This window comes from Triturus cristatus, chromosome 4_1 (assembly GCF_964204655.1).
Source record: "Triturus cristatus chromosome 4_1, aTriCri1.1, whole genome shotgun sequence".
NCBI classification, from domain to species: Eukaryota; Metazoa; Chordata; class Amphibia; order Caudata; family Salamandridae; genus Triturus; species Triturus cristatus.
Window position 1 is genome coordinate 382531771 of NC_140585.1, and position 27521 is coordinate 382559291.

A 27521-nucleotide genomic window follows, 5' to 3' on the forward strand; every position below is an offset into this window, starting at 1 on the left:
ATTGAAACAGAGTAATACATCTCTCTAACAGCTGTGCGTTGTCATGGAAGCGGGCTTTCCCAGAAACTTAAATTTTTGCTTGGCGGGTCCCAAAGGGGGAGCCCGACCGAGGAAAAGAGGCAGAAGAGAGTAATCCCCGTGACCATCGTCAAGGCGAGGCAGAGCCAGAGAACAACGGGGACAAGCCGTGAGTAACTATTTGAAGTCAGCAGGGGCCGGAGTACATCGGGAGGACTGGCGGGTCAGGGATGCAGACAGGAAGGATCCGATTCACCCGGTCTCGGTTATTTAAGTCAGCCGGAGTTTGCAGAGTCTGAGTCTCGCGCTCAGTGCCTGATCAGGTTGGTTTTAGAAAGGTTGTTTTACCAAGAATAAATAAAACTGTTGTAACAAAATAAGCAAATCTGTCTATAAATTGGAAGGGTGACAATTCGAAGGGGAAAAAATTACTCGCCTTCTATACTGAAAGGTACTCCCTAAAGGGAAAATGTGTTCAAAATACAACCCAAATAGCATAAACAAGGTTCACTACCTGTAATGAAGGAGGTCATCTTGTGGTTGATAGAATAGGAAAAATACAATATCTCATAATGGTAATTGTTATATTTAAAATAGTACAAAATAGAGAGATAGAATAAACATGTACTTTACTGTCCAGGAGCAGACAATAAAAGAGGAAGATGCCTAGTTACCACGATGTTTTGTTATGTTCTATGGAATGTTTTACTTATGATGTAATACACGTTCTTTAAACGGCTGCATGTGTGGAGAGCAATAAACGTTTTTGCATAAGGGTAGCCTCTGGTCTTGTAATGAAATCTTGTCTCCATGTGGGTTGCACTGAACTGAGTGTATACTAGCAATAGGGGCACTTATTCGTCCTTAGGGGCGGGCGAGGCATCCCTGGACACTTTATTTTCAGCAGTTAGTCATACTGCAGCCGTCAGCTTCAAGATCAAAGGGACTGCAACCCAGGAATAAAGAGATAATAGCTATTCCATATGTACATTGTTACATATCACCACATCCCCACGTACACCCGCACAGCCAGTTGCAGAGCACATCTTTACAGGGGACCCAATCATCTACTTAAATCGCCAATTAATTTCCGTGAGGGTTTCGTTCTTCCGGCTGCTTATTCTTACTGCTTCATCTGATTTAAGCTCTCTGTTCCTATAACCCTTTCCTTTCATTTTCAACAGTCCCACTTCTTCCACCCACTTTTCTTCACACACCCACTTACCACAGTGCTTTTCCATACCACCCTTCACCAGCACTTGTCCTCCCCATATTAGTTAAGAATCTTGCTGCTTCCACCAGTTGACAATATCTTGCTACACTTTTCCCAAATTCCTTTTTATTTGTGTTAAAATCACTACCACCACGATTCACCTCTTAATATGATATTCCCTTGTTTTATTTTCTGTCTTCTCTTTTTTTCTGAATATTTAATTCACACCCTACACGGCCTTCCAGTGCTTCATGGCATCAATATTTCAAAAAGAGGTGACGGAGTGCACTCCTTGTTATCACAAGGATTCATTGACTTTAGTTAATCCAATTTTCTCTTTTTGCATGCAGCCCGGGGTCGTGGTAAGCCCCTCCACCACGTATTGTAATAATTTGTCAAAGAACTGGAGCGGAGTTCCGCTCCTATCCCGGACGCACAGCTTAATCCCTGCAGCATTACAAAGATCACTCACTTTTTTTCTTTTGTTTAAATTCATTTATTTCGTGGTATTCCAAACTTTCTTCGTACTTTCGTTTTTAGGTCTCGCTGAGCCAAAGGCTCGAAGAGACATTTTATATGTGGGATTTTCAAAGTGCTACCCACAGTCTTTTGGCTGGCCTAAACCTTGAGTGCACGATCAAATGCACGTGCACAGCTGCTCCTCTGCTCATTGCATTCCCCCCCCCCTTCTCACCCAGCCCTTTGATGCTCTGCTCGATTACTTTCACTTTCACCGCTTTGACCCTTGCATTCCCCCCTCCCTTCTCACCCAGCCCTTTGATGCTCTGCTCGCATCTCCCTCCTCCCTGGGCGTGAAGGGAGACAGAGCCATCCTGCTTGATTAATGGCTTTGCATTCCCATGTGTTCCCGTAGTAAACATGCCCGAAGCGCCAGCCGAGCACAAGGCTCACGGATTCATTCTCTTTACCCTCGTTAGTCCCTGTATCTCTATTTCCTTCAGAAGCTCCTGCTTTTCCTACCTTTCTGCCCAGCGATTTGCTTATCGCTTTATTCACTGACCCTGCATCCTGTGGTGCAATCGGGTGGATAGTAGCGCTTTCCAAAAACACAAAACAAAATAAAACAAGTCAAGAGATTTCCTGTCTTTGAACCGCGTATTTCCCTATCTAACGACTAGGACATGTGAAGAGAATTAAAAACACTCAGTGACTCCAGGGCCAATAAAGAAACGTGTTTTTTCTGTCTAAAGAAGAGAAGCTCTGCGGAGGCCGTCCTTTCAGGCGCTACAGGCATGTCCTGTCAAGGATGAGTACTCTACGGTCTGTTTTAGGCGCCTCTACAGCGCATACACTTTACTGCTCGAGGCGAGCGGATTCGTAATGCTAGGCGGGAGCAAAGAGGTGCTTATGTTTGTCTCCCATCGCTCACTTACTCACTTTCTATCTCCCTGGGTCTTTTCTCTCTCTCTTCCACCCCTCGCTTTATCCTACTGACATTCACTACTTCTCCCTTTACTTCTCTTCGCTCCTTACCTTCTGTGCTCCTCCACCAACTTTACAACAACCCCACCCACTCTGCACAGCCCCGCCTGTCTACACCTCCCTTCCCTCCACTCTGCCCCCTATTTCTCTCCTTCCAGGTCTCCTTGTTTCCCTCGGCCACTTCCCACATTTTGGGAATAAATCTTGCTGGTCGTTCTGCCACGGGATGTGATGGGATTGCGTTTCCTCGGGCAGCGCCGCGCCGAGTCCTCGGCCACTTCAGATTGCTTTAGACAAAACAAGAGGGGGTAAAAGAAACTACCAGTGTGTGTACATATGACTATCGAGAGAGGGATCCATGTTTGTTATCCGTTGCTTATTTGTGCGTGTCTTCTATTTATATTGTAAATAGAATAAATAGAAAAGTTAGTACGGTATGAGGAGAAGCTTAATAAATCTATTTTGCAGAATACCATTCGCATATATAGAAAATTACCGGTTTTACCAGTAAGAACGTGCACAAGTAACTACGGTTCGTGTGCCTCACCATCCATTCCCCATGCTGACGGAATAGTTGCTAAAGATTATGTATGTGCTACAGATGTCACTCTGCCTTATTACAATAACTTCTTTTATATAGCGCTTGCTACAGTTTTGTCTTTTCATAGCACGCAAATAAAATGCATTCATATTACAGGACACAATACCACTACATATATCGATTTCCGATGGATTTAAGGTGAGTGAGGCCTGTCGGAATAAAACGCATTCTGCTCTGATTAAAGTAAAAACACATCGATCGGACTCCGATCCCTCGGATCTTATGTTGTAACACTATAAACCTTCTTTCGTACGGGGACATATTTTGAAGATTCTGTGCGAGTGCGCCAAGAGGCCCTCTCTGCTGTGAGCGGCTCTAGAAATAAAGGATAACAATACATAGTTGGTTGGTAAACTTGACTCGAATTGTCTGATAGTACAGCCCCTCCCAGCACGTCACCCCACAGTCACATGCTAAGCTTAGGCCCCCTTCATCTTTCCATCAGTTGCTGAAATATATTGAGTCAAATCAATAACATTTGGAGATGGCGCTATAAGGCACCCTGAAGCGGCACGGGCGGCAGATAGTGCTTTCTAACATTGCTTATACATACCAGATAATTCTGCCGTATTCAGGACCAACACACTCACTGCTCGCACACAGACCCAACACACTTACTGCTCGCACACAGATCCAACACACTCACTGCTCGCACACAGACCCAACACACTCACTGCTCGCACACAGGGGGGCCAAGACCCGCTCTCCTTGAGGTGCGAACACCCATTGATTCTACTCTGCCATGTATTTTATGTCAGGTCATGGGACCCCTGGCGAAGGGAAGCCCGTGGAATATGCAGATCAGTGAACGGAGAGGTATGCTTCCGTTGAGCACCCCGCCTGAACCCGCACCCTCAAGGCACTTCTTAGTCCGCGTCAACAAAACAACAACCGCCGATATGAATTTCTTTTATCCGCTTGCCTCGTCTCCGCTCCTGGCTTCGGGGTGGAAGTAGGTACCCCCACGTCCCCCTCTAATCTGCAGCTGTAGATATGAGCCCTAGATCCAGTGTACGAGTTCGGGCAAATGTCTGTCCCCACCCGAGAAGACCTCTGCAAGGGGGGGTGCTCTTCTAAGCGTATTGTTGTTTAATTTGTGAAACAGCGACTGTGCCTTCCCCATCTACACCCGCTCCACCCCTACAAGAAATACAAGCATTGGCATAGCCAATAGGCCTCGCTTTTGGGACCTTATAAGTGTTTAGTTATGCAGCACAATATCCTTGGTGCAACAACATCAACTGTTGCATGGCTAAACAATTATAAGGTCCCAAAGGCGAGACCTATTGGCTATGCCAATGCTTGTTTATCCTGTCACATGAGAGGCATGGCCCTCTCCCTCATTCCTCTCCCTATTCCTTTCTAAGCCACTCGATCGTTTTCCCCATAAAAATGGCTTTAACTTCCCCCATGTGCTCCTTTAGGCATCGATTTTCAGCATGTTATCATACATTTAGAGGGAAAAACGTCAAATACGGGAATAGTGTTTTAAGCAGGCATGAACTGGGTGATGATTGAACGTAGTAAAATGGAACAGTTGATCTAATGTTGATTTCTTGTAATTTGTAGTGAACCCCTGACGTAGGGCTAGAAAAAAGCCCGAAATACATTGGGTATTACATCTACTATTTCCTACTCCAGAAAAAGGCCTCATGTGCATATCTGTTGAATTAGAAATATTTGAAGACGTGATGCCTCTCATGTGACAGGATAAAAAACGAAAGTACGATGAAAGTTTGGAATACCACGAAATAAATGGATTTAAACAAAAGAAAAAAGTGTGTGATCTTTGTAATGCTGCAGGGATTAAGCTGTGCGTCCGGGATAGGAGCGGAACTCCGCCCCAGTTCTTTGACCAATTCATGGCATCAATATGACCTCAAGCCTCACTATCATATTTTGGAATGCAGTGCATTTGTGACACTTTTGGGCCTGGCAGTATATTTCCCCTGCATATTCCTCAGATCCCTGCTCCAGTCTGGATTGTTCTCGAGAGAGAGAGACTTGTGCTGACTCCTATTAAGCCCCATTACACCCTTCAATGAACCAATAGTATAAGTGTGTTCTGTTTTGCCTTGCCTAAGCATGTACCTCTGTTAATTTAAAGTTGAACTCCATTGTTATTTTCTAGCATTTTGGGGCACTTTCTAGGCTAATAAATTTCTCTTCCTTCATCACAACCCCTTGCAATGTGTTCACACTATCCAACACCGTCATCTCTGTCATTTACCAAATGGCTCACCATTTCCAAAAGATAATCTCCGAATCTACCAAGAGTGGGTATAGTCCCATGGCATCAATACCAGACTTTTCCTGTGCCATATCTGAACACCGAAAGGAGGTTTTAAAGGAGCTCTTTAACACCTAGTAACTCAGTGAATTGGCTTGCCCTTCTTTCCATCTGTATGCTTATCTCTGACCACAGCTAAAGCTCTTTGAATTTGTTTTTGTAAGGATAACATCTAAGTAGTTTGCATTTCCAATTTTAAATAACTACTTTCTCAAGCTTGGTGATAGAATCGCCTTCTCCTACTTTTTCTTAGCTAACCTATCTCCTCCTCGCTCTTTCCATCCTCATAGGCCATTCTCTCTTAATTCCATATTTACATTAGCAGTAACAGACCCCCCCTTGTTTCCTCAGATATTGAGTAGAAAAAATAACATCTGCATGTGAATTAAAGGGCATTGGAATTATATATGGTTGAGACGTGTGTGGCTGTACATACACATTCTGTGCATACTCCTGCAATCTAGTGTTGGGCCCGGATGTGTGCAAGTTGTTTTTCTTCAAATAAGTCTTTCGAGTCACTAGGTGCTGTGACTCCACTTGTTTTTAATGTACATGATCATCGGCTCCATTGTTAGATTGTTTTCTTTCTGTAATCGGGTTCGACCGTGTTCGTCCAGGCTCTGGGTCAACACCGTTGCGTGCCCTATCGGTTACATGGGTTCCTTCCTTCCATCGCTATTATATTTCGATCGGTTCTCCCTTACTCTCTGTCTTGGGTCGACATTTGGCTACTTCGCTTGAGGGGATTACGTTGATTATTGTTGTATTTGGTTGTCAAACTGATACTAATTAGGTGAAATCTTTGCCCAGACGATGTTAAAATGAAAAAAATACAAAATAATGGAGTGATACCATCACAAACGTTGAGGCATTATGCCTCCTAATTGAGTTTTCTTGCCTCATAATTTGATTAACAATGCCACATAATTCCAGTAGCCTACAATGAAAAAATTTACCATAATGCATACAGTGTCCTCCTCAGCCTCTACCATGGTCACTGTCACCTGAACGTACACTTTAACTCTCTTGTCTAGCTCTCTCTTGTCTGATCATGTTTATTCCTTACTTTCTGTCTCTTCTGTTTTCCCGGGTTTTCTGTCACATGAACCTCCTACTTTTATCTCTCCCTATTTAATTTATTTTACTCCAAACTACTGTTTGTTTCATCCTTCTAATTCTCCTATTTTTAATGCTTCTCATTGCTCTTTTATTCTTAAACTTTCTCACTTCTGTTTTCTTCCCTTATTTAGGCTTTCCGCCCTCCATTTCTCCCCTTGATCCTACTTTTATGCTTCTAATTTTCTTCTCACTGAACTTGCCTTTGATTCCCCAAATATCCTAACGTACCTTTATTGCCCACCCTCCTGCACCCTTTTTGTTTTATGGTCTCCTGTTTGCTGTTTTATATTCACTCTTTCCATTCCCCATCTGCCCTTCCTCCTTTCTCTCTGACACCATCCTACCGAGGTTCCTTTCATAACTCAATCCACTCTTTTCACCCCATTCTCTGTGTCTTAATTGATTTATTATATACTTCATTCCTGTAGGGTTTTTTCTATTAATCCTCATCTTTCACCATCAGCGAATCTATGTGGCTTATTTTTCTTACAGTTGTCTTATGTTTTTCATTTTAATTCTTGTTTCCTATATTTTTTTTTACCTCCCAATATATTTTGTTCTTTTGTGCTTCTTTTGACTTTCTCAAAAAATATGGAGCTACAGAGGGAAAAGAACAAACAGGTTGCCCCCCACTCACTGCACTATAAACAAATAAACACAAGACCTGTTCATTAATAGGCTCCTCCTCTAGAGGTTAAACATATAAGTCAAGGAAGGGGTTCCATCACAATTTTCCTTACACCACTCCTCACTTTCCATCGAGGTAGTATCCTCACACTTTACAGCTCACACTTTACAGCCTGAAAATTTCCTAAAAATGTTTTAGAATATAAAAAACTTTATTTATAATTATACACTTGACAGTCACAGTATATTAATCCCAGATACATAAAGGGATATATACCAAATCAAAAACAAGGTTCCATCAATACATGTGAACCAAACAAACCCCGTAATTATAATGCAAAAAAAGGGGAAAACGACAAGATGGCACCTCACGTGCGCACCACCAAAGGAGCTTGCTGATTGGTACTCACCAGCTATGCCAACTGATATCATCATAGGTAACCATCTTGCCAAACAAAAAGAAAAAGTGCGTCCCAAAAGAAGGTGCAAGAGTGTTACTCTAGTGTATTGCGAAAAAACAAGACCCCGTGATTTTAAAATTGAAATAAGTGTCACAATACCAACTTTATTAATTCTATGTGCACTTATTCACATAAAAAACTGGTTGCCTAATAGCAAACCTTTATGTCAACATGTTTCATTGCCACTCACAATTCTTGGCAATTTCGTCAGGACTGAAGGGTCTTTAAATCACCATTCAGGGACATTGGTATATATATATATATACACGTGACTGTCAAGGATAAATAAAAACAACAACAAAGCCAAGTCAAATCACCCACTTAATCTCACTCAGAGATTCAATGCCGACTAGTATGTATCGTTGCACTTATTTCTGGGCATTACCATGTGGCGACTACCTCATTCGTACCAGTCCTCCACTTCGTCAATGAGGGAATCCCAAACGTGAGACCCTCGTCTCGGTGCATGCGCTAATGTAGTGCTTGTTCTAAAATTACAAACAGTCAGAGTGATTGTATTAGTTGTTCGCATTTATGCCACTTTAAATACACCGACACTCGCCGGTATACACGTATGCCTCGTCAAACATCATAACGCACCTCTAAATCCAATGCCTCTAGCGCAAGGGTCTTCAAACTGTGGAGCGCGACCCCCAGGGGGGCCGTGGAGTGATGCAAAGGGGGTCGCGCCTTCCCAGTCACACTTCTGACCAGGTCCAAGGGCTTCAGCCCCCCTCACCTCTTCCCCCGTCCTGTGTCTTAGCCCGGGCTGCTGCAGTGAAACTTGAGCTGCTGGGGGCTCAGCTGGGCAGTGTCTGGAGTCTTATCTCAGGCCCCCCATGTTTTTCACAGGTCTTTAAAGACCATTTGCATTTTTACATGCCTTTGCAAACTGGTTACAGGAGCTTAGGTTTTTTTCCTGGTTCCAGTACTCCCTGGGTCCCCACTCAGCCTATTCCTTTCATTTGTATTTTACATTTACTGCTGTAGTGTGAGAATGCATTTCAAGGAAAGGAATACAAAGTGGGCTTGCCAAAAGAAAAATGCCTGCCGTGTTTTGTTTAAAGAGCCTGCAAAGATCTCCTCTTGGCACTAAATAGACTTAGAAATAAAAAAAGTATGTATGCATTCGTTATATGACTTTTCTGTCTTTGTTCTATTTAATTATCAGTCATGGATCATTGTGGCAGCCCTAGAACACAATTAAAAGTGCTTTCTATTTATATTTGTTGTTCAAAGTATGCACAGATAAGTGCTGAAAATACCGCTTTAGGTGACTGCTTTTTAGGTCACGGCTAGCGAAGGCTGCGCTTGCGCAGTCTCGCTTGCGAGAGATAATGACTTGGAGAAGAGGGGCTTGAACCCGCCCCTCTTCTCCCCTGTTCTCCATTGGCTGGCCTCTTGAATGCTGGCCAGCCATTGGAGAAGAGGTCCATCATTCCGATTAGGCCCCGTCCTTTTCGGATCGGGGGGCGTGTTTTTTTCAAGAAGTCTAATTATCTCCTCCAGCCAATGGCAAGAGGAGAACACGCCCCCGAATCCGAAATGGCCGCTGCCTTTCTCCGAGGCATTTCTGCTTCGCGTCGGAGAAAGGCAGTGGTGTGCTTAGGCAGTGGTGTGCTTGTTTTTTTTATCCACCTTAAAGCCCTGGATAGGCTGCAGCATGGAGTGCACGGATTTAATGTCTTAACTGATAACCGCCCATTTCTAGGGTTTTGCAGCATTTTCGAGATATATTAGCGGTTCACTTTGCTTAAAAGAGTGCAATTTCTGATATTTATTTGCTTCTATGCACTTAATTGCTTGCGAAATGAGCAGCGAGATGAGCAGCACAGGATCAAGGTTTAGGGACTAGCGCGGGGACAAACCGCCACTCCCGTACAGCAGGGCCGTGACGGAATAAACTCGTGACACAGGCACCCGCGCGCTGCACCGTGCCTCGCGGCACTCTGACCCTGCTTCCGCTCCCCCTCCCCTCACGCCGCTCCTCTGATGATGCTATCGCCGGTGGGCGCGTGGGGGTGATGCTGCCAGTTCCTGGTTCGTTGGCAGCTTCGGCACTGCGACCAATCAAAGCCCGCATTATAGTGCGAATTGGAGGACAAGGGGGAGAGTCTAGCAAAGCAGTCCGCGCCGACCCTCCTCCTCCCGGCCAGGCTCAGCCATCGGGACTCCATGGGAGGGGGAGAAGCCGCACCTCCTCCCGGGCTCCTCCAGCAGCATTGGCGGCGGCTCGGGGTGCGTGCTTGAGTTGCTGCTGCCAGCCGAGAACACAGGAGGGAAGCTCGACTCACCCAGCATGAGCCACGAGCCCTGTGGGAGGCACTAGGACCCAGGGCCGTTTGAAGGACAACAGGTAACCATTATTTTTCAGGGCATTCCCAATCGCTGTCACCCATCCAGGTTATGCATACCCCTCCTGCAGCGCATTGTGCAGACGGGTGGAGGCCAGCGACGGTCCCAGAGGTGGGGGTGGGTGCGGAGGGTTGACTATTAGCTAATGGGTGGTCGAGGGTGCCCTCGGACAGGTCTCTGCTGCGGGGTCGTGATGGAAGGGGCAGTGCAGGTGCTGACGGTAATGACTGAAGTGCATTGGCAATGATAACCAGCACATTCGTGCTTTAGCCAGGAGCTCTTTGGGTCACTGCGTGTGTGAGCTTCGCCTGGGGTCGGAAGGAGCAGAATGTGTACACCCCTGCTGAGAGGGTGGCAGGCTCGCTGTAAGGATGGCGTAACTTCTCCCCAGCTTAGTTCACAAGCACATAATAAAGATCCCTGTGGAACTTCGTCATTGTAATGTGCCTTCGGTCTCTTCGCGCCATTAGATTTCTGGTTCAGCTCCCACATTGTAGCTGTCATTTGTAGGTCTGAAGGACTGTAGAGACGATCCCTTTCACCCACCGGGGTCTATAAAATGGTGGCTTTCAGTTTCACAATACCACCTACAGTAAGTGCCAAGATACCGTTTGTGGTTCGAGGTGCTAAAAGGTGACTTGTTTCACTAATTACTTTGGAGGGTGCTATTCAGTCTGACCGTATTTGTAGAGGACAGTGCACAAACATACTGCCCCAAGCTCAGCCAGCTTCTCCATCCACGAAAAACAGCTCACCAAGCAGGGCCTAGAGGAACTCTGCTCCTCCTGAGGCACTGGTGCTTTGTTTCCGCCTGGCGCAAAGTGCACTGAATGCTTGTTTTTTTGCATCTCAGCAATGTACCTCTAACTCTGCCAGCTGGTGCTTTCGTTCTACTGCTGCCTACATCAGGAGAATAAAGGGGGTTAAGAGTGCTGGTTAAGTGTTGTGTTGAAGATTTGTGTTGGGGGTTATGAGCAATGCCAATAGCTCTAACAATGCCGAGACCATTGCATTGTAAATGCTTGTTTTGTACCGTCTGGTAAATCAATATAATGAGCTGGCAACCCTAACCATAGGACTGGAAGTTTGTTGCAGGATCAGCACATTATTTATTTCCTTCACCCTCGATCCCCGATTAATGCCGCAATAGTTTAACTTAGATCTTAAACTCTACGCCGCCGTCAATAACATGCTGAGTTACTTCATGGGTCTGGGAATGCACCCTGCATTCAGACAACTCACTCATCATTCTCGCCTTTCACTTTCACACTCACCCTGCACTCACAGCGATCACAATGCACTCACACTGATCACCATGCACTCGTACCATTCGCCCGCTCACCTTGCACTCACAGTGATCACTCTGCACTCACAATGCACTTGCGCTGTTCACCCTATACCTCACCCTGCAGTCACACGTGTACACTACTTATCCTGCACTCATGTGACACTTCACTCACCTGTCCCCCTCACTGCTCAATATGCAACTCACTTAAACAAGCCCATCAGTAATCATTCATTCATTCATCCCATTCTGAACTTGCATCCGCACCCAAATTCATACGCCACCTCACTCACCCTGCAGTCACTCCTCTTGCCCTACTCTCACACTGTTGCATCGCTCACCGTGCACTCACATGGGCACTCTTGTCACCCACACAGTGCAGAGGGTTAATGTGCCTGCTACAAAGAATATGTACCATGCAGATCCCAGAAATGAGTGTGAGTAAACTATGAGTAGTGATATAAAAAATGAAATGTTTGTCAGAAAGGTGCTATAGAGAGATGCGGTGCATTGTTGGTGAGTGGCAGTGAAGGAATTCATGGAGAAGGAGGAAACGGGGGTGGGGCATCAAAAAAGACTGATGCACCGGGTGCGACCAGCGTTAGGACCAGCCCTGACTGGGAGTGTTAGCCCCCCCGCAGAAGTTCTGGTCTAGTGGCTCCCCTGCTACATTTGTAGTGCACTACTGTTACAAAAAGATGTCCTGGGGCTAATAACCATCTTCTGCCTGAAGGCAAATGAGAAACACACAGAAGGGGAACCAGCCAAATGGGGTGACCTACAGAGCATAGAGAAAGGTTTTTATATCTTCCTAAAGGATAATAGATTCTTGGTGGTGCGAAGCAAAGGAGGGTGCACGTTCTAGTCTAGTGGCTCCCCTGCTACATTTGTAGTGCACTACTGTTACAAAAAGATGTCCTGGGGCTAATAACCATCTTCTGCCTGAAGGCAAATGAGAAACACACAGAAGGGGAACCAGCCAAATGGGGTGACCTACAGAGCATAGAGAAAGGTTTTTATATCTTCCTAAAGGATAATAGATTCTTGGTGGTGCGAAGCAAAGGAGGGTGCACGTTCCATAACTGTGCGGCCTGCACCAAAACAGCGAGACAGACAATTTATGCCTTCTTGAATTAGGGAACAATAAGCAGATTGGCACAGGCTGAGAGGAGCATACAGGTCCGGCCCGTATGCTTGGTGAGGAGCGCTGAGAGAGGACAGCAAGGGAGTGAGAGAGTTAGATTGAAGAGGTCAGAGATGAGGAGAAATGTGAATTGCCGAAGAGAAGTGTGGACACGCAAGAAGTGAATGTGAGCCACATGTGAGGTCTTCTGTTAGAACAAAGGGGAGATGTGAAAGAGGAATGGGGGACTGGAGAGGTGTAAGATACAAATAGACAAAAATTTGAATGGAGAGACGAGGTGAATGAAGTGCTGAGGGGCACAGGACGTGACAGGGCCAGAGAGGCCATGAGATAAATGCGAGAGACTGTTCGAGATGAGGGCAGTGAAAGGACAGAATGGCAAGAGGTGATTAATGGTGAAGTGAGAGGTTGAATGGGGAGAATTCAGAAGTTGTAAAAAGGGGTGAAAGAAAATGGCCTGCAAAGTGAGAGAGGGATCCAGGATTAGGAGAGGAGAGAGGGATGGAAGGGAGGGGGTGAGAGGAATGCTGCATGGGTAAACTGTTTAACTCTGCACAAAACCGCCAGGGTTTTAAGGGACCCCTGCTTCTCCCGGCCAGGGCCAGGTGAGCTTCTAATGTGGCAGCACGTATTCCTGCGGAGTGGAAGGCCCTTCACAAAGGTTGACATGAAATCTTTCTGATGATAATTGCTGTATCTTGGTTATAAACGGTACTGATTGGGTGGAATCTTTCCTCAGTGTTACTGTGTGTAACAAATGTCAAAATAATGAAGCAATGCTATCCCAAAATACGTGGCATCACATGAACTCATTTACATTTTCATCCCACGCGATTTAGTCAACAGGTTTAGACATTTTTGTCAGGAGAGGGTCCTTACGCCTCAAAATGTTGACAGGGGGGTCTCGGCATCCAAAAGTTTGAAGACCTCTGCTCTAGCGCAATCGAGGTCATGAGGTCAAATTCATAACCCACACTCCATACATAACACTTACTGACTTGAGGAGATGTGGCATTTCAAAACCTTACCACCACTTTGACACCGAAGCGTGTTAACTCGTCCCTCGCTCACGGCATACTGATTTCACCCTCCCCAAATACTGTTTCTATCGTCATCATATCACGTGACCCTCTTGCAACTGGCGGCCATCTTGTAATGGTCCCATTTATCGATTTTTTTCACGAAGAGGTAACTTATACAGATCTAGATCACTATTAATATTCCAACCTCTTTCATATTAAATTATGCATGGAGGATCTACCATCTACACGGACGGGGCGCCACATATCCATCCCATTCAATGGCCATAGTCACTCCATGTCGGCCATCATGGATTGGTACGGAAGTCAAAAAATCTCCATAGAGGTGCCTTCAACGGATCAAAGACACAGAGAATATCTCTCTACCCTCTTATTTTCTGAGAATCTATATCTCAAATTCTCAAGACTCCTTATTTTTCATCTTTTGTTTTTTATCATACATCGCCACAGTTATATTTTATACAGCAATGTGTATACCCTTACAGTATACTTCCCCATAACAAATCACTCCGATTCCTAATTTTGCGGAATATAACGAGACAGCTGTCGCATCAGGCACCCCTGGGGTCAATTGCTATAAACAAAACAGGCTTCTCAGAGTAGTTAATATATATAGAGGTAACATGGTTTACCAAACCCACAGCTGTCAAGAACAATCACATGGTCAACCCCTCTATATATATATTCAAGAACACAGTATGTTTAAATCCTGATCTTTTTCCACTCTATAAAATCATTCAGTCGTATCTGGTCGCATCTCTCTTGAAAAATCCATCGCACCTCCTTAGTGGCCAAAATCATATCTATATTATGAGGGTCCCCCATCACTTTCTCCAGTACAACCCAAGTAGATGTGTGTTTTTGTTCCTTACAGTGTTGTACAAGTTTCGTAGACAGTTTGCCCACTCTTAAAGTACTAAGATGTTCTTGTATTCTGATCTTCACCTTACGTGTGGTGAGACCTATATGTTGTAGGCCACATTGGCAGGTCAGCCTGTAAACGACGTTAGCCGTATTACAGTTACTGAACCGATTCAGATACCAAACTTTACCTGAGGTCAGATTGACACTCAAAGTCTTTGTTGTAAGGCTACATACTGAACACATTCCACATGGAAAGTGTCCAGGTGGAACAGTGGTTTCTTTCTGATGTAATTTAGTACGTGAATGCACCAATTTATCCTTAAGATTGCTAGACCTCTTAAAAGCAAATCTCGGGGGTGGCATTCGGAAGTCTGCTGTTGACAATATAGACCAATGATTCCTTATCACCTGTCGAATCTGGGTGGCCAATGGATCAAAAGTCATCACAACCGGGAGACAGTCACTCTTCTCCTTTGAGACGTTTTCCAACAATGCACTCCGTGGAGTGTTCAATTCTCTCTTCCGTGCCTGATTAACAATCCTCCGGGGATAACTCATCTGACTCAGCTTTTCACACAAGCCAGTAGATTGCTCAAGATACGCCGAGGTAGGGGAACAGTTTCTACGGTAACGTAGAAACTGCCCGACTGGGAGATTGTCCCGCAATGCTCTTGGATGATAGGACTGGTAATGCAAGAGTGAGTTATTTTCAGTCAATTTATGATGTACAACGGTGCAAAGCGTGTTATTTTCCACACTGATGTCCAAATCCAAATACACCACCATCTGTCTACTATAGACCCATGTAAAACATAAACTGGCATCTTGAATATTAAGCCAGTTCAAAAACTCCTAAAGGACCTGTTCTTCTCCAGACCATATGCATAGAACATCGTCTATATATCTCTTCCAGAGACGGAGGTGTCTCTGGAAAGGATTAGATTGATGATAGACGCAATGTTCCTCAAACTGGCCAACGTACACACAGGCCAGACTGGGCGCAAATGTTGCGCCCATCGATGTACCAGTTGTCTGTAAATACAATCGATTGTCATAACTAAAATAGTTACGAGTTAGTGCAAGTTCAATGCACTGAAGCACAAAGGAACATGGAACATCATAAAACCATTCCTGTCTCTCCAAGGCGCGCGCTGCTGCCACCAGTGCTGCGTCTTGGGGTATACATGTGTAGAGAGACTCTACATCAATCGTAACCAGAAACTCACTTGTAGGATCAAAACAGGTATTTTCAAGGACATTTAGAACATCTGTTGTGTCTTGAATAAAGGACTTCTGATTGACTACTGACACCCTAAGGAAAAAATCCGCAAATTGAGAAAGCGGTTCCAATACAGATTGGATACCCGACACTATAGGCCGACCAGGGGGTGGGCATTGTGGCTTATGAATCTTGGGGAGAATATAAAATGCCGGAGTTCTGGGCTTAGTATTAATCGCAGCCATTCTGTCCGGTCCATCGTTATTCCCTGATTGCCCGCTATTGAATGTTACATCAGCTAGGGAAGAATGGGAAAAATTAAGTACAATGAAAAAAAGACAAGTGAGAATTGCTTTGCATGGGGCTCTTATGACAGAGTATCTAAGAGCTGGGGCGGCTCCAGCTAGTCTCTTGGTACGAATTGAACCGAGGATCTTCTTAGAAGATAAGAGGTTCAGAGTCGATTGGAGTTACATAGCGAACAAATGTACCCGCTTTGAAAGATTACAGGACACATCCAAGGTAGATGATTAGCAGATTTATTCAAGTAAAGAGCATAGACCCCCAGATGTATCCTTCCAGCTCCACAGCACCAGTCTCTCTGAGGAATCAACCATCTAGAATCCCCAGTGAAGCTCCGTTGCTAGGAAACTGAGATTGTATGACAACAGGAATACATCAGAGATCCCCATACAAGAATATAACACATCTCCCCTTTTTAAACCAACTAAACAAACATAACTTACTATTGTTATACATAAAAAACTTGAATATCCCAATACATTTCATTGACTCCATTATGCTGGGCAGAAAGAACACGAACAGTTGAAATTCCTTGTTCAATCACATACATAATCATCCAATTTCTTGGGTTTATGTTTGATACGCTCACTTATGACTCTATCTGAGTTAAAAGGCACATCATGTGTTTTATCGCACTGAGAAGTCTTGTTCAACCACACTTTTACCTCAGCTTCATTGCACTTTGTGATTTTCCGTGTATTCCACCACTTACCATCAGAAAGCTCTACTGCATTTCCTCTCACCTTAATCACTTCTTTTGGATCAGAAAACTTTGACCCACCTTTTTTACACATGTTTCCAGTACAAGATCTCACCACATCCCCCTTTCTAACGACCACCACACCCCTGGTTAATCTGTCATTATGCCTTTTCTGGTAAGCCTTCTGATGTCTCTCAACTTTGGCTCGCACCTCAGTGATCTTTGCACCCTTCTTACCACTCCTCCCCATCCACGCCGGTACAGATATAGTACTAGGCACTCTTCCCTTGAGTAATCTGAATGGGGTCTCCCCCGTCACCGAATGAGGAGTGGTCCTGTAATTCCAAAGTAAATTTTTTACTTCAATTTTCCAATTCTTATTAGAAGAAAAACACATCTGAATACTATCACCCAGGACTCGGTTAAAGCGCTCCACCAACCCGTTACCCCTGGGATGATATACCGGAGTTTTCAAATGCCTTATGCCCATTTTGTTTAGATAGCCACCGAACTCTTCTGAAGTAAATTGTGGCCCATTGTCTGATAACAACTCTGCCGGACAACCCTCTCTCCTAAACACCTCATCACAGAATGCAACTACATTACTAGCTTTAATCTCTCTTACAAAAGCTACCTCCGGCCATTTTGAAAAATAATCCATCATGACGATGGCATATCTATCTGATGGTGGCAGACAATCGAAAGGGCCGCATATATCAATTCCTAATCTCTCCCAAGGTCTTACCGGTAGCTTAATAGGAGTTATAGGAGTTTCTCTCAGAACATGAGATTTATCACTGCAAGTGCACGATATGCATTCTTTTACAAACATTTCAATATCTCTGTCCATCCCTGGCCACCAAAAATCCATCCTGGCTTTTCTTTTTACCGCTGACATTCCACCATGACCTTCATGTAGTAGCTCAATCAACCATGTTCTCAATGCAGCTGGAACAACCAATTTATCGCACCTTCTCACTATGCCATCAACCACAGACAATTCCTCCCATACCTCCTTAAAACTTTTCACCGATTCCGCTAACTTCCATCCAAAAGACACAGGTAATTGTTTTACAACCTCCACCATTTCTGCATCAGAGACAATCGCATCCAACCATTCCTGCTTCGAAATAGCTTTGCACACTTCTTCAACACTAGCTACCATCCATTCCTCATCCACATACGAATCCATTTCATTTCTGGTCACAGGCAAACGGGATAAGCAGTCTGCATTGACATTCCTTCCTCCCTGCATTTTTTTATCTCAAAAGAAAATTCTTGCAACCGATACAACCATTTGGCTATTCGTGGCGTGGCTCTTCCAGCACCTGATGTAGTAAAAACATCTATCAACGGTTTATGATCCGTAAATAGTTCAAACTTCCTACCCCATACATAAAGTTTAAAATGTAGGACTCCCCACCAACAAGCTAGAGCCTCCATCTCTATGGTGGAATAAGATGGCTCCGCGCCTTTGAGAGTCCGTGAGGCAAATGCTACCACTCTCTCCTTCCCTTTGTGCCTCTGCATCAACACAGCGCCTAAACCATATCCGCTAGCATCCGTTACAATCATTGTATCATGTCCTGGATTGAAAGGACTTAATGCAGTAGCATTGGCCACCGCTTTCTTAATGTTCACAAATGCAGATTGGCATTCCACAGACCATGTAAAAGGTGCTCCCTTCTTCATTAAACAGCGTAATGGATGTACCAGATTAGAAAAATGATACACAAATTTGGAATAGTATTCGGCCAATCCCAGAAATGACCTCAATTGTTCCTTATCACAAGGAGACGGAGCTTTTTCTAAATCGGCTACCAAATTCAATTTTGGTTTAATGCCTTCACATGACAATGTGTGTCCTAGATACTCCACAGAAGGCTGGGCAAACTTACACTTCTGTAGACTAATGGTTAAACCAACGGATTCCAATTTATTTAGAACATTTAATAGGGTAACGTCATGTTGACTGTTGTCATTTCCCCACACGAGTACATCATCTTGGAATACTAAAACTCTCTCAATGCCCTTCAGTATAGTTTGCGTTACTCTCTGGAATACAGCAGACGCTGACGCTAACCCGAAAGGCATTCTTAAAAATTGATAAGCGCCTTCCGGTGTTATGAAAGAAGTAAGATGTCTGGATTCTTTCTTCAAACGTACCTGATGATACGCGCTGGACAAATCTAATGTCGTGAAACATTTCCCCCCAGCGACTGTAGCAAGCATCTCATTAATATGTGGTAGTGGATGTCTGTCTTCCCATATACATCCATTAAGATCTCTCAAGTCTACACACATACGAATTTTTCCGTTGGGTTTGTGCGCGATAACGATGGGACTTAACCATTCTGAAGCTTCTATCTCTTCAATTATCCCCTCCTTACACAACCTTTCTAATTCTTGTTTCAATTTATCCCTCAAGGCAAGAGGTACCGTTCGGACCTTGTGCACTTTGGGCATGGCCCCTTCTTTTAAAATTATCTGATGTTCAAATTTTTTAAGGCAACCTAAATCCTCTTTGAATAAATTAGGAAACTTTCTTGTCCACATGTTGTCCTCCCAACCTGTCAGCAATACTTGTAGCGGATGATTTGGATCAAGAATAATTCCCAAATTCCTCAGTTCTACCCATCCTAAAAGACACTTCCCAGTTTCTACCACATAAACTTTCGCTTCCGTTTTCCTTTCCTTGAAAGACAAAAACGCATCAAAATAACCAATGACAGGTAATTTTGTCCCACAATAACCCTGAGGTTCAACATCGGTCGCCTTCAATTCTTTTCCCTTCATGTCTTTCCACTTCTGTTTATCTATTATAGTGAACGGTGAACAGGAATCAGCCCACATAGCCACATCCACATTGTTTATGCTGATTATGCACTTGGGAGGTATATACTTAACACACTTTTCCATTTCAAATGTTTTACTGTTTGGTGCATCCTCCCCAACCACCATCACTTCAATTTCAGAATCTATGTCACTTGCGTTTTTAACCACTGAACGAGTTGAAGCATCATCGTTTACCACGTTTACTGATTTCCTTTCATTATGAAAGTTCACTCCTTTACAAACCCTAGAAAAATGGCCAATTCTTTTGCATTTATAACAACGGGTTTTCACAGCCGGACAGTGGTTAGCCTCAGCAGTATGTCTATTACTACCACACCTATAGCATACCTTTCCTTTGTTGTCACTATCGTGTTTCACAACTGGTGCCTTTTTGTCGTCACTGCTAGCTTTGTAATTCTTTTTAGAAACATGTACTGCGCATACTTTACATATGTCTGCGTTAGCTTTCGACTTGTTATCTGATAAATCCTTGACATATTGAGACGTGTTCTCAATGCGTTTAGCTATTTCTAAGGACTTATCTAGAGTGGGATCTTTTAAATCTAAAAGTTTTTCTTGAATTTTGGAATTATTAGTCCTGTTAATTAATTGGTCTCTAATAATTTCATCCCTTAAATCTTTGAACTTACAGGTGATGGCTAATCTGCGCAAAGCCGCTACATACTGTTCATTTTTTTCGCCCTGTTTTTGCACACGTGAAAAAAACTTATGTCTCTCTACCACAAGACTCATTTTTTTACCAAAATTTTCAGCTAATGCAGACATTGCACATTCATATATGTCGAATTGGTCGTCCTCAGAATCGGAATTATTGTTTTCTACCTGTTCAGAAAAGCTTGGTAATGTGCTTAAAACTTTCCTGCCTTCAATGCCTAGACTCAATTTTAATATGGCAAATTTTCTCTTTGGTAAAAACACATCGCCGCAAATAGCTTCCAGATAAGTCACAAAAGCCTCCTTCCAGTCCTCCCATTCCATGCACGTGGGACCTGGCTCTTGCAAAAAGGTAGGGGGTGGAGGAATATTCTGTGTGGCCATTGTCTACCAAAGAGAAACGTTACTGTTTCACAAAATGACTATCACTACCCCAATTTATCGCACTACTGAGATCACCTAGTATTTATACACCGATGGTTACACTTACACATCAAACAACTTTTTTTTTTTATATATCAAAATTGTCTCCTATTGAATAAGCAGATACTTTCAAATTTCAAGATTCAGCTTCATTCAAACCCCTTGTTCAAATTCAATGTTGATCCTGCGGTTCATTCCTGTGATCGTGCGTCGTTACAGAGCTGATTTCAGTCACCTGGCAACCGAATGCCTCCAATGCCTTCTCCAATGGTAGCGTTCGTTTTATGCTAACCACGTGAGCTCGTTCCGACCAATCCTTGTGCTTGACACAACGTTGACGTCGGACGTCGTCTCCGTTCAAGACGACACGAATGAAGACACAAATCGAGGAATGTCCGCGATGCACTTGCTCGTGAAGGATTTCAAACGAAAGCAGGGCTGCCAGCACACGCGCTCACGGCTGTTTCTTGGGACACTTAAAAATACACAGGTAACAGTTCAAATGTTGACATTTCCTTACAGGGCTTACACCATAACGCTTTCGCCACTATGCACTTCGTTGAAGCTTTGTTATAGATTGGTGTATCCAAAGTCATTCAGTGTCAGAGTTATTTTCCTTTCCCGGTACAAAGCGCAGTTCAAATTCACTTCAGGGTCTCAGCACAAACTATACGAATCCGTCCCTTTTTCATCGGATTTATAGAGCGGAGCTCACACCGCTACTGCCTACAATTACTCCAAACAAACACGTGAGTCCTTTCTCTAGTAAATCACGAGGCTTTACTCACAACGTTGTTCTTCCTTCTTGAGGCAGGATAATCACTCAAGGTATTCAGGCTTCATAAAATCTTCAATGAAATCCATATAGTTTGAATGCTTCATTCACCAACTGGGGGTCTTCTTCAGCTTTTATCGTCAAACCTGGATCTTCTGTGTCTCCTTTGGCAGATGATTATTTCCATCCCATCCTCGTCGCCATTTTTAAAGATTACAGGACACATCCAAGGTAGATGATTAGCAGATTTATTCAAGTAAAGAGCATAGACCCCCAGATGTATCCTTCCAGCTCCACAGCACCAGTCTCTCTGAGGAATCAACCATCTAGAATCCCCAGTGAAGCTCCGTTGCTAGGAAACTGAGATTGTATGACAACAGGAATACATCAGAGATCCCCATACAAGAATATAACACCCGCGACTGGATAATCTTAATTATCAACACCACTAAGAGATTGAGCGAGGAGTTGTTAAAAGAGATTGTGGAGTTGGAGGAAAACATTAAGAGAGATACCACCCTCACGGATGTCAAGGAACAGTTACTGAGGATCCAAGAGGACCTCAGTGAATATAGAAATTACATGGTCAACCAAAAAATCAAAGGTTTGAAATGCAATTTAGAAAGGTACACACATGAATGGGCCTTCCCATATGTGGAAGATAAATATTATCAGTCTGGGTCAGAACAGCGACTGTACACAGGACAGACTAGGGGAGGGAGACCACAACAAACTAGACGTACACCACAGAATTGGGCCTTCGATAATACATCTAGCGAAGAGGAGGAAGGAGAACAATCAACATCTAACCCTAATAGAGTGAGGTTTAATCCACAAGAAAATACAAACGAAGATCTGGGGGCCATACTTCGTTCTTTTTTAGGGCAGAATCAGAGAGGCAGCAGAGGTGGGGGTCAGGTTGGCAGAGGCCGTGCACGAGGCAATCGGAATCAAACATGGCAATCGCACTCCCCCGGATAACTCGGAGTCGAGGAACCAATTGTAAATGATATAGTGGTTAATCTATCTGACCACATTCTCACTGGTAGTGAATTGAGTGTTTTGAATAAAGGATTAGGGTTCGTCCCAACACCTAAACATGATTTGTTCAAATGCAGGGTTGAGTTTCATGAGACTATGAGAAAGATTAAATTTAAAAAGTTTTTTTGCCAATAAACAACAGGAACCCCCCTCACTTTTTAGTACAACCCTCACAATTTTGCCCCACCAATACCATGATGGGCCTAGAGGTGGCGGTGTTTGAGAACAAGGTTCTTGAGGAAATTGGAATGCTAGAACAGAATGAGAGACGTCAGAAATTTAACAACATGACCTATAATGAGTGGCAAGCAGTTAGGAGTCTACAAAACAATCAGCTACTTACGATTAAATCTGCCGATAAGGGAGGGGCGGTTGTTGTTATGAACACTACAGACTATGATGCAGAAGTACAGAGACTGTTGGGAGTACGTGAGAATTATCAACCTCTCACGCGTGATCCTGTTAATGAACTCCAGAAGATCATTGGAGAGATGGTGGGAGTAGCCAAAGAGAAAAAATGGATTACTGTGAAGGAGGCAGACTTTTTGATTAATACTAAGCCCAGAACTCCGGCATTTTATATTCTCCCCAAGATTCATAAGCCACAACGCCCACCCCCTGGTCGGCCTATAGTGTCGGGTATCCAATCTGTATTGGAACCGCTTTCTCAATTTGCGGATTTTTTCCTTAGGGAGTCAGTGGTCAATCAGAAGTCCTTTATTCAAGACACAACAGATGTTCTAAATGTCCTTGAAAATACCTGTTTTGATCCTACAAGTGAGTTTCTGGTTACAATTGATGTAGAGTCTCTCTACACATGTATACCCCAAGACGCAGCACTGGTGGTAGCAGCGCGCGCCTTGGAGAGACAGGAATGGTTTTATGATGTTCCATGTTCCTTTGTGCTTCAGTGCATTGAACTTGCACTAACTCGTAACTATTTTAGTTATGACAATCGATTGTATTTACAGACAACTGGTACATCGATGGGCGCAACATTTGCGCCCAGTCTGGCCTGTGTGTACGTTGGCCAGTTTGAGGAACATTGCGTCTATCATCAATCTAATCCTTTCCAGAGACACCTCCGTCTCTGGAAGAGATATATAGACGATGTTCTATGCATATGGTCTGGAGAAGAACAGGTCCTTTTGGAGTTTTTGAACTGGCTTAATATTCAAGATGCCAGTTTACGTTTTACATGGGTCTATAGTAGACAGATGGTGGTGTATTTGGATTTGGACATCAGTGTGGAAAATAACACGCTTTGCACCGGTGTACATCATAAATTGACTGAAAAAAACTCACTCTTGCATTACCAGTCCTATCATCCAAGAGCATTGCGGGACAATCTCCCAGTCGGGCAGTTTCTACGTTACCGTAGAAACTGTTCCACTACCTCGGCGTATCTTGAGCAATCTACTGGCTTGTGTGAAAAGCTGAGTCAGAGGAGTTATCCCCGGAGGATTGTTAATCAGGCACGGAAGAGAGCATTGAACACTCCACGGAGTGCATTGTTGGAAAAGGTCTCAAAGGAGAAGAGTGACCGTCTCCCGGTTGTGATGACTTTTGATCCATTGGCCACCCAGATTCGACAGGTGATAAGGAAACATTGGTCTATATTGTCAACAGCAGACTTCCGAATTTGTTGGAAGGGAACGTGGGTAGAGCAATCCGGGGCTTGAGTGGCAGCATAGGTTTCTGGAGCACGCTCCCACTATCGAGTGCTGGGCGAGTAGCGCTGCTGAAGATGGTAGCGCTGCCGCGCCTACTGTATTTTTTTCGTACATTGCCCATATGGATACCGGCATCGTTTTTTGAGCGGCTTCGAGCACTGTCCACGGGCTTCATATGGGGCTCGGGTAGGCGGCGGGTAGCATTGACCACACTACGGCGGCCAAGAGCGGAGGGGGGCCTGGCGGTCCCGGACTTCGAGTGGTATTATCTGGCAGCACAATTACAATGGCTCACACAGGCGGTGGCAAGGGAATTTAGAGGCCCAGAGGGCCCACAGGGCAGGTTAATTCCTCGCCATGTGCTTTCTTTCATAGTCCTCCAACAGTGGATGGACCTAGCCCAGCTCACTCTTGAGGAACGCACCCTTAGGTTGTGCTGGAACCGATGTCAGAGGAGGGTCGCCATTATCCACCCTTATGCCCCGGAGATCCCCCTTGGTATGTGCACGGCGCTCCCACACGGGGGTGATTGGTCGGGACTAGCCGCTTGGGAGGGCCTTGGCATACAAGTGGTGGGCGACTTATATAGGGAGGGGGTGCTCTTACCCTTCCAGGACCTGCAGGACTCTTATGGGCTCCCACGGGGAGATTATTTACTTCACGCTGCTCTCATAACTGGCCTCCAGAAGCACTGGAATGCGCGGGCTGCCAATATGTGGTTATGGCCGCGGGTACGTTCGGGGCTATTACCTGCCTATATCGACGGCTGTCGATGGAGCGCTTGCTGCCCCTAGTCACGTTGAAAGATAAATGGGAAGCTGACCTTGGGAAGGCCATCCCCGAGTCGACATGGCCAGCGTTGGTGCGGCGGGCCTGGAAGGGTACGCGTAATGCCCGGTTTCAGCTAGTACAGTTTTTTACACTGTACAGGGCATACCTGACGCCAGTTAAGATATTGCAATATTTTGGGGGCACACATTCTCAGTGCCCGCGGTGTGAGGGAGATGGGGCTGATTTTCGCCATATGTCTTGGTCTTGCGCGGCGCTGGGTAGTTACTGGGAAGACGTCACGGAATGCCTGAACCAAGTGACAGATCGCAACATCGATTTTGAGATGGGGGCCTGCCTGTTGCTTTGGTTCCCCAACACCCGCCGCACGAAGGTTACTAGCAAGTTCTGTGACTTAGGGTTGATCATGGCCAAGAGGGAGCTAACCATGCATTGGAAGTCAAGGGTGGGGCCTAGCTTTCTGAGGTGGAGGACGGCGTTCGCGAAATGGGCAAGCGCGGAGGGCACACTTCGCCTGCAATTAGCGCATAGGAGGAACGACGAAAAGGCGTTAGCGACGGCCCGTGCATGGGAGTCACTAGTGGTTGAACTTCAGGGGCTGATGTCAGAAAACATAGGAGAGGGGGTCATACCTGACCGACATGAGGATGCGATAAGCGGGGAGTAGGAGGGGGGTCACTATGGTAGGTGGACACATTCAACGCGGCTGAACCCAGGGGAACGCCCAAGCTGACAGAGACAGGATTGAATACCCCTATATGCATCATAGTAATAGGGAGGGTCACATCAGTGGGAGGATAGGATGACGGGGGCACACTGACATGGGTTGCGGGAGGGAGTGGGAGGGGGGGGGCCCAGCAGGAAGGGTAACTTCTCCAATGCATAACTGGTTGCAATGTCGTATGTAATATTCTCTGGTGAGTTGCTGGTGCTTTTGTGGGAATTGGATTGGTATGTTGGTAAGAAAACAATAAAAAAATGTTTAAACAAAAAAAAAACAAAAAAAAACAGCAGACTTCCGAATGCCACCCCCGAGATTTGCTTTTAAGAGGTCTAGCAATCTTAAGGATAAATTGGTGCATTCACGTACTAAATTACATCAGAAAGAAACCACTGTTCCACCTGGACACTTTCCATGTGGAATGTGTTCAGTATGTAGCCTTACAACAAAGACTTTGAGTGTCAATCTGACCTCAGGTAAAGTTTGATATCTGAATCGGTTCAGTAACTGTAATACGGCTAACGCCGTTTACAGGCTGACCTGCCAATGTGGCCTACAATATATAGATAGGTCTCACCACACGTAAGGTGAAGATCAGAATACAAGAACATCTTAGTACTTTAAGAGTGGGCAAACTGTCTACGAAACTTGTACAACACTGTAAGGAACAAAAACACACATTTACTTGGGTTGTACTGGAGAAAGTGATGGGGGACCCTCATAATATAGATATGATTTTGGCCACTAAGGAGGCGCGATGGATTTTTCAAGAGAGATGCGACCAGATAGGACTGAATGATTTTATAGAGTGGAATAAGATCAGGATTTAAACATACTGTGTCCTTGAATATATATATAGAGGGGTTGACCATGTGATTGTTCTTGACAGCTGTGGGTTTGGTAAACCATGTTACCTCTATATATATTAACTACTCTGAGAAGCTTGTTTTGTTTATAGCAATTGACCCCAGGGGTGCCTGATGCGACAGCTGTCTCGTTGTATTACGCAAAATAAGGCATCGGAAGTATGCTGTAAGGGTATACACATTGTTGTATAAAATATAACTGTGGTGATGTATGATAAAAAACAAAAGATGAAAAATAAGGAGTCTTGAGAATTTGAGATATAGATTCTCAGAAAATAAGAGGGTAGAGAGATATTGTCTGTGTCTTTGATCCGTTGAAGCCACCTCTATGGAGATTTTTTGACTTCCGTACCAATCCATGATGGCCGACATGGAGTGACTATGGCCATTGAATGAGATGGATATGTGGCGCCCCGTCCGTGTAGATGGTAGATCCTCCATGCATAATTTAAGATGAAAGAGGTTGGAAAGTTAATAGTGATCTAGATCTGTATAAGTTACCTCTTCGTGAAAAGATCGATAAATGGGACCATTACAAAATGGCCGCCAGTTGCAAGAGGGTCACGTGATATGATGACGATAGAAACAGTATTTGGGGAGGGTGAAATCAGTATGCCGTGAGCGAGGGACGAGTTAACACGCTTCGGTGTCAAAGTGGTGATAAGGTTTTGAAATGCCACATCTCCTCAAGTCAGTAAGTGTTATGTATGGAGTGTGGGTTATGAATTTGACCTCATGACCTCGATTGCGCTAGAGGCATTGGATTTAGAGGTGCCGTTATGATGTTTGACGAGGCATACGTGTATACCGGCGAGTGTCGGTGTATTTAAAGTGGCATAAATGCGAACGACTAATATGATCACTCTGTCTGTTTGTAATTTTAGAACAAGCACTACATTAGCGCATGCACCGAGACGAGGGTCTCACGTTTGGGATTCCCTCATTGACGAAGTGGAGGACTGGTACGAATGAGGTAGTCGCCACATGGTAATGCCCAGAAATAAGTGTAACGATACATACTAGTCGGCATTCGATCTCTGA